The sequence below is a fragment of the Mirounga leonina genome, unplaced genomic scaffold, assembly GCF_011800145.1.
Source record: "Mirounga leonina isolate KUSES-001 unplaced genomic scaffold, KU_Mleo_1.0 Mir_166, whole genome shotgun sequence".
Taxonomy (NCBI): Eukaryota; Metazoa; Chordata; class Mammalia; order Carnivora; family Phocidae; genus Mirounga; species Mirounga leonina.
The window spans coordinates 22,106,360-22,120,748 of NW_023270418.1; the positions used below are offsets into that span (position 1 = coordinate 22,106,360).

At 50.6% G+C, this 14,389-nt stretch overlaps 1 protein-coding gene across 3 annotated transcripts in view; it reads left to right on the top strand.

Annotated features, from left to right (window-relative positions):
- TSPAN18 (tetraspanin 18) overlaps positions 1–14,389 on the top strand; it is a 182,507-nt gene that overhangs the window by 72,494 nt on the left and 95,624 nt on the right. Inside the window, exon 1 of one of the 3 annotated variants that reach the window (XM_035012616.1) lies at positions 11,192–11,211. The exons of the other annotated variants lie outside the window; for them this stretch is intronic. The gene's annotated coding sequence lies outside the window, so the exon portion shown is untranslated. Of the gene's footprint in view, positions 1–11,191; positions 11,212–14,389 lie in introns of those variants that run through there. 3 annotated transcript variants of the gene reach the window in all.

Here is a 14,389-nt window from a genome sequence, read left to right on the forward strand (position 1 = left end):
TCTACTTAAACTCCCCTTTAGGTCCTGGAGCTGTCTCATGAGGAAGGTGAAAGGTCCCTCATGCATGGAAGAGGCAACAGAGGGAGTGTCTGGAAGCACTGGTGTTGGAAAGGCCGCCCCGGGGGACTTCAATGGGTCTCGAACCTTCCAGGAGAGGGAACAGAAAACGCAAAGCTCTGAGCTGTGCTCAGGGACCCGGGCAGCAGTGCTGGATGTGGCTGGGTGGGGAGGGAGAGACCACTTGGGGGATAAAGAGCACTGGGGGGTGGGGGTAGGGGCTTCAAGCCTTTGAAGAGTCCGGATTTTATTCTAAGTGCAATGAGAAACGTTCAGAGGGTTTTAAGCACAGGAGCTCCAGGTTCTAATTTGCATTTTAAATAAGTCTCTCTGGCTGCCGCATGGAGAATGGATTACAGGGGTGAAGGGGGAGCCAGGAGGCAGAAGTCAGGACTGCTCCCCAGGAAGGACCTGCTTGGGGATGGGCGTTGCTTACACGCACACTCACACACACACACGCACACGCACACACACACACACGTCTTGTTTCTATCAGGGTAGACTCAGGAACTTGGGAGAGAGGTGGCTGGGGGGGTCTACTGGTGGGGGGACCCTAGGGCATCCCCCTGGGAGGTAGGAAACCTCAGTTTGTCCGTATTGGTCCCCATAATAGTGGGAAAGAAGAGGAAATGATGGAGGACTTTGTATATTGAGGGCTTTGCTAGGAGAATCCCTCCCGAGTCTGCTCAAACCCATTGATACTATTAGTGTTGTTGTTCACATTATTTTTAAAGATTTTATTTATTTATTTGAGAGAGAGAGAATGAGAGAGAGCACATGAGAAGGGGGAAGGTCAGAGGGAGAAGCAGACCCCCCGCCGAGCAGGGAGCCCGATGTGGGACTCGATCCTGGGACTCCAGGATCATGACCTGAGCCGAAGGCAGTCGCTTAACCAACTGAGCCACCCAGGCGCCCTACATTATTTTTAATGTTATTATTTAACATGAGTATAAAACATTATTATAAACAGTGGTGGTATTTTAACACGGAGCTGCTACGGTAAATGGGCACACCAGGCCCTTGATGGTAGGGGACAGTGTGCGGACAGGTTTGGGGAGAGAAACAATAGAGGAGATTTTACTTACCACCCAATAATGGAGTGCTGTTTTCTGGGCCTGCTAGGCATTAATGGTGATTCACTGGTCTCTAAGACCACACTTCTGCCCCCTAGGGATTCAGCCTCCTAAGAAAATAAAGGGAGTGAATACTGACTGTAGCACAAAGTAGGGTGTGAATGGTGTCAGAAGCAAAATCCACAAGGGTAGGCTTTTAGGGGATAAAAGTGGGAGGGGGTGGAGAAATCCTTGACTGAGGTGGAGTTAAGGACTGGGGGTGGGAGGGAGGTATTCCAGCTTACGTTCAGCATCTTCCAGCACCTGGCCGTGAGAAAGCATGGGGCGTTTCTTTTCAGCAAAGAAGGAATGATTCCTCTTGGTGGTAACCCTGGGAACGTGTAGAGGAGTAGCAAAATATTAATTGGAAAGATGGACTGGGGCCAGGTGATGGAAGTCCTTGAATGCTGAACTTGGATTTAATTGTTCAGCCTTAGGGAGCCTTTGAAGGCTTTGAATCAGGCCAGTGGTCTAGGGCTCTTGCTCGGATAGAGTGCAGGGGATGGACTGAAGAGGCGAGAGGGGATGGACTGGAATGACTTGCCTACTGCAGAAGTCCAAGTAATAGAAGATACAGGCCTCAAGTGGGGCAGGGACACTGGGGTAGAGGGAGACAAGGGGCAGATGCAGGAGGCAATGGAAGGTTCTACAGGACTCTGGAAGGAACTGGGTGGGGCAAGAACAGAAATGATGTGTCTGAGCCTTTGAGCTGAGGTTACTATGAGATTGTTGGGGCTGCCAAGAAAAATGAGGGGAATTCAAAGGTTGGGGAAACAGCTAATTTGGAGGAGCCAGAGGGATAATGAACTCAGCTTTGGAAAAAGAAGTTAGGATTCTCACTCCATCACCCTTCCTACATCAGAATCCCTTTCCAACAGTATCCTCTCCGCACTTAGATGGAAGTTTGACCTGCATTTATTAAGCCCTGAAAATAAGAATAGAATGTTGCCAACCCAGAGCCTGTCTATTTAGTCTTTATCAGATTACAGTGTTTCATCTTCACTCTCCTCCTTGCCTCTTTCTGCTTCTAGATGTCAAATTCACTTAGGGCCACAAGGCAGGGGCCAAGTCGGGTCTTTTGTGTTTTGTTTTGTTTTGTTTTGTTTTACTCCTTTGGACCCAGAATATATCATAGTCCCTGGCAATAGAAGAGCTCAACAAATATCTGTGGATGGAAGGGAGGGAGGGAGGCAGGGCTGCCTTACTCACTTCAGTTCAGCACTGAGCCTAGCCCTTAGCAGCCGCTGAACTAGTATCTGCGGACCAGTGTGCATGGGGGTGTGATCCCTTGCAGTCTGAGGTTTCTGAGCTCCCCTCTGGTAGCTGCTATGCTAGCAGTGTGATGAGTTTATCTTTACGGTGTGGATCGCAATTTTTCTTTCAAGTCCAAAGGCATTGACAAACCCCAGCCTAAAACAATAAAGTAGACTGCATTTCTGCGGAAGGCGGGGAGCGGTGGTGGGGCGGGGGGAGGGAAGAGGAAGAGGAGAAAGCAAGAGAAGCTCTTCACTCCCCTCCCCTGGTGATTGCTGGGAGGAAGGTTAGAGCGAGCGGGGTGTCTAAGGGTGGGGGGAGGGCAACAAGCCCAGCCTCCGAGCAATGGAAAAATAATAGAGCTCCTCCTGGCTGGCTGTGTTAGCAGCAACCCCGTGCCGCCCCGGGGGGTGTCATCAGCAGTGCCTGTCTGGCGTCTTGGGAGCGAAAGCAGGTCCCCTCGGCCACGGACTGGAGCAGCCCAGCATTGTCCACACCCGTCAGACCTTGCTGGCTATTGCTTTTCGTAAGGGTTGGGTCTGATGGATGCCTGGGTGGGGCTCCTCGAAATGGGAGCCGCGGATGTGTGCATCCGTCTGTCTGGAAAGCCAGTGAGAATGGATCGAGAGACTTGGCTAATGACAGGTGGCCTCTCTGGCCACTTTTCACAGCTCTTTGTGATACAGAAGTTAAAGAAAAAAGAAGTTGCTTCCACCGAGGCAAATATGTCTCGGGCATTTTCCCAGTTTTAAATTAGGGAAAGTTTAGGGGAGGGATCTCGATGCCCACCTGATGTTCTGGTTGCTGTTTCTGGGAAGCTACTGTTCCCCTCAAGATAAGATCAGGCGCCCCCGCTGGGAGGCTGGGGTTCTAGTCCCAGTCCTGAGATGAACTCAACTGTGGGACCTCAGCTGAGCCGCCTGGCTTCTCTGGACCTCCATGCTCGCCTTCTGTATTAGTTTCCTAGGCTGCTGTAACAAATCACCCACAAACCGAGTGCCTTAGAACAACAGAAATGTAATCTCCCACATTTCTGGAGGCCAGGAGGCTGAAATCAAGGTGCCGGCTGGGCCACACCCCATCAGGGCTCTAGGGAAGGACGCTTCCTGCCTCTTCCTGCTTGCTTCTGCCAGTTGGTGGCCATCCTGGGTGTCCCCCCAACCCTACCCCACTGTCTTCACATGGCCATCTTCCTGCTGTGTCTGTTTCCCTGTGTGTTCTCTCGGATCGTTGCGGGTAGGGCCCTCCCTCAGCAAGTATATCCTCATCCTAACAAACTACATCTGCAGAGACCTTTTTTTCCACATAAGGCCACACACAGAGGTTCCGATGAAAAGCGTGAATTTTGAGGGGACAGTACTCAACCCAATACACCTTCCCCCTTTAAGGGGTTGTACTTTATGAAGTTCAACTTATGTTGTTCATAAAAAAATTATTAAGGGCTTGTTGGATGTAGTGCTTATCTTATTTTAAGACAAGTAAGACACTGTTTTGGATTTGCCTGCCTCCTTCATAACAAGCCCACGACCGTTGAACTTGCACTAGGCCTGTTAGGGGGTGTGGGGGGGGTGGATTTCTAAGAATCCAGAGCGTTTCCCAAGATATGTAGCTGCTCAGCTACGCCTGTTCTGTTCGTGTTAGACAACCTCCAACTTGCTTGGATGACGACAGAAGCTTGTCTGAGCTTTCCTTTTAATGCCACTTGTCCCACGATAAAAATCTGTCTAACTTGTCTTGGGGCTGGAAGAACACTTTCTGATTCCACAAACTCTCAATCCAGCAGTTTTTGGAACACTGGCCGCAACATTGGCAGATCCAAGTCAAACATAACTTTGGGAGGCCGGTTCCTTCCACGTTTCCAGAGGGAGAGGAAGTGCATCAGCCGTTGGCAGCATGTGACAGGCCAGGTGATTTTAGACGGAACTTACATGAACTAGGGTGCTTTTTATTTTAATGGCTTTATAGTAATTAAATGAGTATTTGATCAAATAGATTTAACACATCGACCCCAGGGTTTCCTAGTTTGTATTACTTAAGACAAGGTTAGATTTAAAAAATGAGTTGGTTTTAAGTCCTTCGAAAGAGCAAGATTCGGTAACAAATAGTACAGGTGGGATATGGATACGGTGAAACCAGCAATGGTCATATGCAGGGGGATATTGCAAATATTGTGAGGGGTTATGGGAATGGCTCATGTTTGGGGAATACCGGTTGAGTGGATTAGGGTGTTTGGCATTCCTACCTGTGTTTGGATCTCGGCTACACCGAGCTCCTGGTGGCCATAGGTGAGTCACTCAGTGCCTTGGAGGATCAGTTTCCCCATCTGTAAGTTGAGGGTGGTGGGACCCCTGGGGCACAGAGGGGGGCATTCCTGTGGAGTGTGGAGTGCTGGGCACCCAGGGAAAGCCGTGTGGGCTGGATGCCACTCAAATCTGACTGCCTCCAGTGGGATCCAGATGGGAAGACCCAGAGTCCACTCGTCTGAGAGAGGGGGCAATGAGGCACTGGTTGGGTTCCAGGACCTAGATGCTTGACCCTGGGGTGTGGTCCTGGGAGGCAGCCTCCTGCAGGTTCGAAGGTGGAATGGGGCCAAGAGGAGGACTGTTTTGTATGTTTCGTTTTAGCAATTCAGGAAGCTTTGTTTTGATTTTTGTTTTTGTTTTTGTTTTTAAGCTCCCACTATGTGCCCAGTACTTCACTTGAAATTTTATTGCTCCCGTAAAAAATCCCATGAGAAAAGCGATATTATTTCCATTTTACAGATGAGGGCACTGAGGCTCAGAGAGGTGAAGTAACTTGACCAAGGTCGTACAGTTGGAAGAGATAGAAGGAGGACTGGAAACCTCCACAGTCCTGCTAGGCACCCCCTGCTCCTCCTGCCCCAGGGGTGGGCGTTCCTGAACCTGGATCCAGAGAACCGCTGTGAGGATGGGCAGGCTGGGAGAGGAGACCGGAAATCGACCGGAAAATCCTACACCTTTTTATATATAAGGATCCCCTAGGTAACAGCATCCCACAGGCTTATGCTGTTCATTTCACCTGTCTTTCTAGAAAGGGGACATTGGGGATCATTGCCTGATCTGTGGCTTTTGCATTTCTTTGCAGCATCAAACCAGGTGAAATTGTCCAAATGCATCCTCTGGAGACCACGCGGGGTTGGAGGATGCAATCTCATGGGATTAAAAAGCAATTTGAACATGAAATTACTCCCTGGGGCCTGGCAGTGACGCAGGGAGGGGGATATAACATTTCTTGGAAATTGATATTCTCACTTCCCAGTGGGTCTGGGTTTGTGGACAGTCTTCCGGGTTCTGTCTTCCTCGCCATGGTTTGTGATAACTGTAATTGTCCTTATTCATACAAGACTTGCATTTCCACGTGGACTTGCACTTGAAAATAGGCCTGAGTTAGTTTGGCATTTGGAGCTCTTGTGGTGTGCCGGGTGTCTTTCTTGAACTTCATGACTTCAGCGCTTCCTAGGCCAACACCCTCCACAGGCAGAGACCGTGGTAGTAATAAGAGCTAGCGCTAATTATGTAGCAATTGCCATGTGTCGGACCTTGTTCTTAGCACTTCACATGTTAATTTATCCTCAGTTATTTAATCCTCAGCACAGCGCTCTAAGCCAGGTACAGTTGGCCTCATTTTACAAATGAGGCACAGAGAGGTTAGGTGACTTGCCTAACATCACACAGCTCAGCTATGAAACAAGCAGGATTTGAACCAGACCTACCTTCTTATCACTGTGCCACGCTGAGTTTCCTGTGAGTTCCTTTGACACACACCCAGCACACCCTGAGCAGACATCTGTCCCTGAGCTTAGAATATTGAGAATACTTGTTTATTTTCTCATGTATCTTCCTTGCGAGTTCTTTGAAACTGGAGCAAATGCCTATTTAGTTCTGTAGTCCCAGGACCCAGGATGGCAATCGGCACATTAAGAACATCTGATAATGTTGTTGTTGTAACAAAAGGATTTGAATTTGAAGTTCACTTTCAAGGAAATTCGTATCAGTGGATGCCAAGAAATAAGAAAGAAGCCATTTGAGAAGCAGAGAGCCACAGGTGCGATGTGGGGCAGAAGAATCCAGCTCCTTTGCTCAGGACTGAACATTGGTGTGCAGCTGAGGTGCGTTCGTGCGTCTGGGGCGGGTTGGTGCTCGGTGTTTATCTCACTATATGCCAAGCACAGCACCCAGCAGCTCTCCCGAACAATGGTAAAGAGTATGCTTTGGGGGGAGACAGTGTGGTATTGTGATGAGAGTAGCCTGGACTTGAAATCTGGCTGTACTTCTGATTTTCTTTAAACCTCAGGTTCCTCTTCTGTAAAATGGGTTCATTATGAGGATTAAATGAGATGAACAGCCAGCATAGTCACTGGCCTGTGAATCCTCAGTAAATGTTAGCTTACTACTGTTACATTTTCAGAATCACTGTCCCTCCTAGCACCTGCTGGACCTCACACAGCCTGCCCGGGCCCCGTTCTATAGAGGGGGGCTCTCCACTGAGGCTGAGAGCACACAAAAGTGATCGCCTTAAGTCCCAGGATTAGAAGAGAGAGAAGATCCAGGCTCCTGACTCGTAAAGCGGTGCTTTGTCCTGCATCACGCTGTTGCCTTCTATCATCGCGAAAGCTTGGGCTTTCCTTTAAAAAATCTGTAAAGTACTACAAAAAGAACTGTTACGTAATTTATTGAGGTGCAATTCACATAACATAAAATGAAGCATTTTGAAATGAAGGCTTTGGTGGCATTCCGTTCATTCCCAGTGTGGTACGCCACCTATCGAGTTCTCAGAATGTCCATCATTCCAAAGTCAGACCCCTTACCCAGGAAAGCGGTTTCCCTCCCTTCTCCTCTCCCCCAGGTCAATCGGTCTTCTCTCTCCAAGCATTGGCCTCTTAGGGATATTTCCTATAAATGAGATCATGCAATATGGAACCTTTCGTGAGCTGCTTCTTTCTTGGAGCATAAAATTTTAGAGGTTCATCTACCTTGCAAGGCGTGTCTGTGCTCCGTTCCTTTTTAATGGCTGGATAATAGTCCACTGTATGGATCTGGTCCAACTTGCTTATCCATTTATCTGTTGTGGGACATCTGGGTTGTTTCTGCCTTTTGGGTATTTGTGAATAGTGCTGCTCAGAGCACGCGTGTACATATATTTGTTTGAGTACCTATTTTCAAATCTTTGGGGTATATACCACTTACCCTACATTTTAAAGGATGAGGCAGACTCATGCTGCACTGTCACTTGGGAATATTAATAAACCAGCAGGCATTGATAATTTAAAGTTTGGTTAATATCTGGGGGCGCCTGGCTGGCTCGATCGGTAGCGCACGTGACTCTTGATTTCAGGGTCATCAGTTTAAGCCCCATGTTCGGCATGGAGCCTACTTAAAAAATAAAAAATAAAATAAATAAAAGGTGGGGAAAAATGTGGTTGATCTCTATCTCATCCCTAATAATTAACAAACTTCTTGTTCTATAAACGCGGATAAATACCTCCGTTTTCCCGGTCAGTAGAGTTTTATCCACACATACAAGCGTGCACACGTGGGCCTGCGCCTTCTCACACGGTCGCTATTGCTTTTCCACGGGTTGCTGTCCCACTGGGAGATTGTGTCTCTGTTGATGTTTATTGACATAATCTGATGTTTTGGTTTTTTAACTGCCTCCATTAGGCACTCAACACCATTCAAAGGATGTGAGGAGAGAGAGAGAGAGAGAGAGGCACGCGCCGCAGTTAGCCTTGGAAATAGAATTAGAAATACAAGCATTATTAGTCTTCTAGTGATAAACTCCTTGATGGCTTGTACCGTAGTTTATGCTTTTTTAAAATACACGTCCTTTGGCTCTGAGTATAAAGTTGGGAATCTGCAAAGGTTTGCTCAGCGAGGGAATCACAGTACTATTCTGATGTGCCGACAAGCTCTTCAGCGAAGCTGGCTGTCAGCGGTGAAATGAGGAAGCTCCGGAAGGAGGATAGAAGGGTCAGCTCGCTTCCTGGGATGACAGCTGTCACAGTGAACCCTGTGAACCGGCAGGACCGTCCACACCACGTGTCGCCATCGGGCTATTGCTGCAGGCTGCACGTGGAGATGAATCATGCCACTCCCCAGGTTGACTCAAAACAAGCATCCCAGGTCTGCACCAGGAGGGCCTCCAGGCTGGGACATCTTCTGTCCTCCGTGGCCTGGCAGGCCTAACCAGCCTGTCCCTTCCAGATCTGCAGGCTTGTGTTCAGATCTGGCCACCTCCTGGCTGGATGACCTTAGACAAATGACTTAACCTCTCTGGGCCTCAATTTCTTCAGAAGGTTACGGTAACCATGGAATGAGCTCCCGTTTGTAATGTGCTTCGCCAGGTGCCTGACTCCTATCAGGGGCTTGGTTCTGTGATTATTGTTACTACGCCCTTTCCTTCCTTGCTAGACATTTTCTGTTTCTTTCTGTCTTTTTTTTTTTTTTTTTTAAGATTTTATTTATTTATTTTAGAGAGAGAGCACGTGCGTGTGAGTGGGGCTGGGGGAGGAGCAGAGGGGGGGTGACTAGCCGACTCAGCGCTGGCACGGAGCCTGACCCAAGGCTCGATCTCACGACCCTGAGATCATGACTTGAGCCGAAATCAAGAGCCGGATGCTCAATCGACTGAGCCACCCAGGCGTGCCACCTAGGGATCTTCTGTTTCTGGTGTACAATAGAGGCTGTGGCTAAGCTGGAGGATGCCGCTGCTCTCATGCAAGACAGTCCAGTGGGGATGAGAAACATGCAAATAAACACTCACAGAGCGTGCATCAGGGGCTGCTGGAAGACGGGGTGGGAACTGATGGGGGGTGTGGACCCGTCTTCACAGAGAGTGAGTGACTCCCTAATCTGGCCCCTGGAGGATGAGGACCAAGAAGGTGGGACTGGCATTCCCACGGCGGTGAGGGCGGGGGGCGGGGGGCAGGTGTTTCAGACAAGGTTAGGCAGCTGGAGGGCTCTAGGGGTCCTGAAGGTTGGGATGTGTGTGTGTATTTAAGGTGGAATCTGATACCTACATAAAGCACAAGGTGAGTTATGCGTTAGGGCCGGAAGCTAGGGTCTGCCTTTGGTTGGGGAGTAGCAGTTACTTTGACTTTTGTACCCCTTCAGAACTGGCCAATCCCAGCTCAAAGAGGGAGCTTAGAGGAGGAAGCCCCATGGGAAATGGGGAGCTCAGCAGATGACAGGGTGACTTCTCCAGCTGCCTACCCACCAAACTCACCCCTCGAAGGAAGTCAGGTGTTGTTGTTAAGGCACATGCCAGGTTCATGAAATAGCTTCACTGGGCTGGAGGAGGGGCTGATGGGTTCTTAGCCAAAGGGGTGTCCGAGGGAGGGGAAGGGGATGGCACAGACAGCCCCTAGCCCAGGGAGGCTGCCGCCCCTGACACCGTGGGGCCTCTGGGGCTCCCAGTAAGGCCCGAACCTGTCCACACACACACAGTGACAAGTGACTTCTTTTGCTCTGTGACAGAGATGAATACTCCGTGTGTGAGTTAATCAGTGAAATGACAGAGCACGGCCGTGTCTCTGTGGAGCACCCCCAGCACTAGGCCTGCCCTTTCAGATGCCCCACACACCCCTCACTCGCAGCAGCCCTGGTCTCCTGTGCTCAGCCCCCTTACTCCTTCAGAGTGGCCCTAAAGTTTGCCCCAGATTTTCTCCAGCCCCTCCAGCCTGCTCCTGACCTCAGCAGCCTGCTGCTTCCTTCTTCTGCAAGACAGGGGCTCCATCAAGCTGCTTCCAGAGGGATGATCCGGAGCAGAGAAAGGCCAGCTGAACCCCCTGTGGGCAGAGACCCATGGCCGTGACTCGGGGACAGACACAAAGGAAAGAGGATCCGCTTGGAGCCAATGTGGGTGCCTTTCCCATCTTGTCCACTTAGGACTCCTTGTATGGTCATGGGCACTCACATAAGCTCTCTGAGCCTCAGTTTCCACAGGGGAAAGTGGGGATCATAATACATGCTTGCTTTTGTGGGGCTGCCCCAGTGCTCATCACCCAGGAGGGTGAGTAAGTTGGAGACAGGTTTATGCTTCTCACTTCCCAGACAGGCTGGCAAAGGGTTCTTGAAATTTCTACTCAGCAGGCACTGCTGGGAGAAAGACCTCTAAGAACTGGCTTTGGGCCTCTCCTTGCTGTGTGACCTGGAACAAGACACCAGGTCTCTCTGAATGAGGCTGAAAATGGGGGCTGTACAACGGCTCCCAGCTCTGGCCACATGGCATACACAGCATACAACTCCAGTGCTGTGATTTTGCCTTTTTTTTGCAAAATCTGTAAGACCCGGCACGGAGGGGCCCAGGAAGGAGTGTGTGGGTGAGTGTGCGATGGCCACTGGCAGACCACCACGTAGGGCCTCGCTGGGCAGAGCCATCCTATCAGCCCAGCTCTGTATACCCAGGATGCGGGCACACCCAGACCGGGAGAAAAGTCTGAGCAAAGCAGAGGCCAAGATGTGAAAAGAAGAATCAAGGGGGCAGAGACCCTGGGAACGGGGCCTCGGAGATCATCAAACTTTATAAAGCAGCACAACCACTTTTTCAAAGGAAGCCCAAAATAGGAAACAGACAAAAGTAAAAAAGGAGTCCTCGGGCAGTTTAATTCTTCATTGTGTGGTAGAAAATGCCTCATTGTTTGTGGCCTGTCAGCAGAGAATCAGGGTGGAGGGTCCCAGACTTCATTTCCTTTACCAATAAAATTTTTTTTTTTTTTTAAGGCAGGACTGACATCTGCATCTGGCTGATGGCCTCTTCCTGTTGGAGAGTAAGGATGTTTAAAAAAAAAAAAAAAAAAAAAAGGCAACTACCATCTCCCGTCCCATTATTTCATAGAAGAAAGAATTGCCCCTTTCTCAGGCAGGACAGGACGGGAGGGACAGGGCCTTACCAGGAGGCCTCGTCTTGAGTTTGCTCATTTGCTGATTTGAAAGGTAGCAGGTAGTGAAGGTAGCAAAGCAGCAGGTGGGAGCCCCTTCCGGAGGGTTTCTGGTCACAGGGTTTGAGAAGAGTTGACTGTTGTGATGCCTCCTTTTACAGGTGTGGAACCCGAGGCCCTGAAAACTACACAGCTCATTCATTGACTGACACTTTGTGTCTTCCCTACAATTCACCATGCCTGGGTTAGCACAGCAGTTCCAGAGAGAAATTGCATCTAGGAGGACTGGATCCCACAGGGAGTCGTGGGCAGTATCTGTCGTCCCATTCGTTCATTCGTTCATTCATTCATTCATCATTGGCCAATAGCTTATTGAGCCACTACAGAGCTCCAGCCAACTAGGGATATAAACTATGAACAGGGCCTGCAAGGTACCGCCTAATGGAGTTTAAAGTCTGATGGGCAGAGATATAAGAGGAAAATTAAAGGAAGTGAATAAAAGAGATGATGTCAGGAAGTGAAAGTGCTACAGGGGTCATGAAACAAGATGGCGGGGTGGTTGGGTATGTTTCTGATGAGGTGAGAGTTGTGTGAAGGCCTGAACCATGAGAAGAACCTGGCCGTGCAAGGAGTGGACAGAAGAACATTCCAGACAGAGGAAATCAGGTTTGGGGGGAAAATGGGCATCATGTGGGGGAGCAGTCGCATGGAAGTTCCAGGGTGGTGGCCCGTGGTCGTGAAGGGGAGAGAGGAGGTGAGAGCAGGTGCAGAGGCTTCATCGTGGACTCTCAGGGCCGGAAGTGCTCAGGAGACCTCACACTGGGGTCTACCTGATGTTGGCCAGTGTGGAAATAAATGGAAACCCACCTGGACTCCAGACTCTGATGTGGTGGTGGGGTGCTTCCTGGCCCCCAGCTAGGATGCGGCTTCTACTTTGACCCATGAACTAGACACAGACTAGGGTGAATCAGGGCCTGGGAGCATCTCTCCCGTCATCTCAATGTCCTTCTCAACCCATCTCGGGTCTGAAACCAAGGCACCAAAATAAACCTGTCCCCATTCCCAGAAGGTGACTGAGAATGATGAGAGGCCAAAGGCTTACTTCCCCAGCAGCACTGCTGACCCACCCCTCCCCAGGGGCTGCTGGGCTCCAGGGAGCACCCCCAGAACTAGGGTGTGGGTCCAGAGGCCTGCCCAAGTGAGGCATTGCCTCTGCCGTTGTTGGGGGTGTGTGTGTGTGAGTGAGTGAGTGAAGGGGGTTCTGGATTGTTGAGGATTGATGGGATTCACTCAACAAATACTTATTGAGCACCTACTCGATGCTGAGGATTGTTCTAGGCCCCGAGGATGCTGGGGTGATGATACTAAATACATACCTTCAATGAACACAGCTCATGGTAGGTGCGCTGAGGAAAATAAAAATTGTGACAGGGCATCATGGTGGAGGGAGGGGTGTGTAGCCCCTCTTCAGACCGAGCAGTCAGCGGGGACTTCTCTTTGAGGAGGAGCAGTTGGGCATGGAGTGTGATAGCCGCCAGCCGTGAGACGTGAGGAGGGGGAGTGTGCCAGGCAGAGGGCCCGGCAAAAGCACCCAGGTGGGAACAGGATTGCATGTTCCAGGAACATAAAGGAGGCTGAGTGCTGCGGCAGAGAAAATTGGGCTGTTCGAGAGCAGGGACGGTAAATGGGATTTCCTGTTAGTGCTGACTCCTAGCCATGGTAGCACCTGCCAACACACTGGGCTGAGAGCATTCTGAGGTCCCTTCTGGGCTGATCAGCAAAGAGTGTTGTAATCGATTAGTGATGTCTGCCATGGATGACAAAAGAAGGGTTGCGGGCACGCCGTCCGTTCACCATTTCTGGATCACTCTTGCCTGAACTTGGCAGGAGACCACGCTGGGTATGTTTGTGCTTGTGCTTGTCTTTGGCATCTGTGTATTTTCTCCTCCCGTTCATCAGAATTGAGTGCTGTGTGTTCCCCCGGCACAGCCCATCACCAGAGAACAGTAGTCGCTAACGTGCAGCCCTGACTTGGGGTCTATACCAGGCCCTGGTGCTTGGAATCCCATAAAGTCCTCATAGCGGCCCTGGGGATGGATCGTACGTCCTTTCTCTGGGTTTTAAGGCCCAAAGAGCCAGGACTGGAACCCATCTGACTGCAAATGCCCAATTCTTTGTGCTGCCACAGCTGTCTTCTCAGAGGAGGTGAGCCCCTGCCCACATTTGGGGACTCTACCCTGACAGAGTCGCTTGGGGAAGGAGTCGATGAGAAATAGATGCTAACTGCCTGCTTCTCCTGTCCCTCCCTGTTCTCCTTGAGCCTGCTGTCTCCAGTGAATTCTGCCGCCAAATCAAAGTGAGTGTAGATTTCCCAGGCTGCCCGCTGTCTGGGTGCAGAGGGTGGGCCAGCCCAGCCAGAGCCTGGCAGCCTTCCCTTCCTCCTGCTGTCCGCTGCTCCCTCCTCCCCCCTTCCTCCTCACTTCTGACCCTGCCCGGGAAGCATGAGGAGGTGATCCATCTGAGTGCCCAGGCTCAGGTGTGGATGACATTTAGGGCAGGGCTGCTAGAGCCAGCTGGGCTCTGGGGCCAGAGCTGCGGGAAGCAGTCTGATGGGGCTACTTTATTCATTTATTTTTAAAGATTTTATTTATTTATTTATTTGAGAGAGAGCGCACACATGAGCAGGGGGAGCAGCAGAGGGAGAGAGAAAGGGAGAATCAGACTCTCCGCTGAGCAGGGAGCCCGATGCGGGGCTCGATCCTAGGCCCCTGGGATCACGACCTGAGCCGAAGGCAGACGCTTAATGACTGTGTGCCATCCAGGTGAGCTGGGGCTACTTTAAGGAAGGTCCCTTTTCAGGGAAGTGTGAGGCCGGAGGGGCAGGTGCCAGGGCCTGCTTGGAAACCCTTCCGGGGGGCCACAGGGTGATCCACCCTACCTCGGCATGCTGGAGAGGCAGCTAAAGGTGTGCCCGAGGCTCTGGGCAGGGCCTAGCTCTGCTGTCTACCAGCGCTGTGAGCTTAAGCAAGCATTTACCCTCTCTCTCCTAGTAAAATGGGAGTTGGGG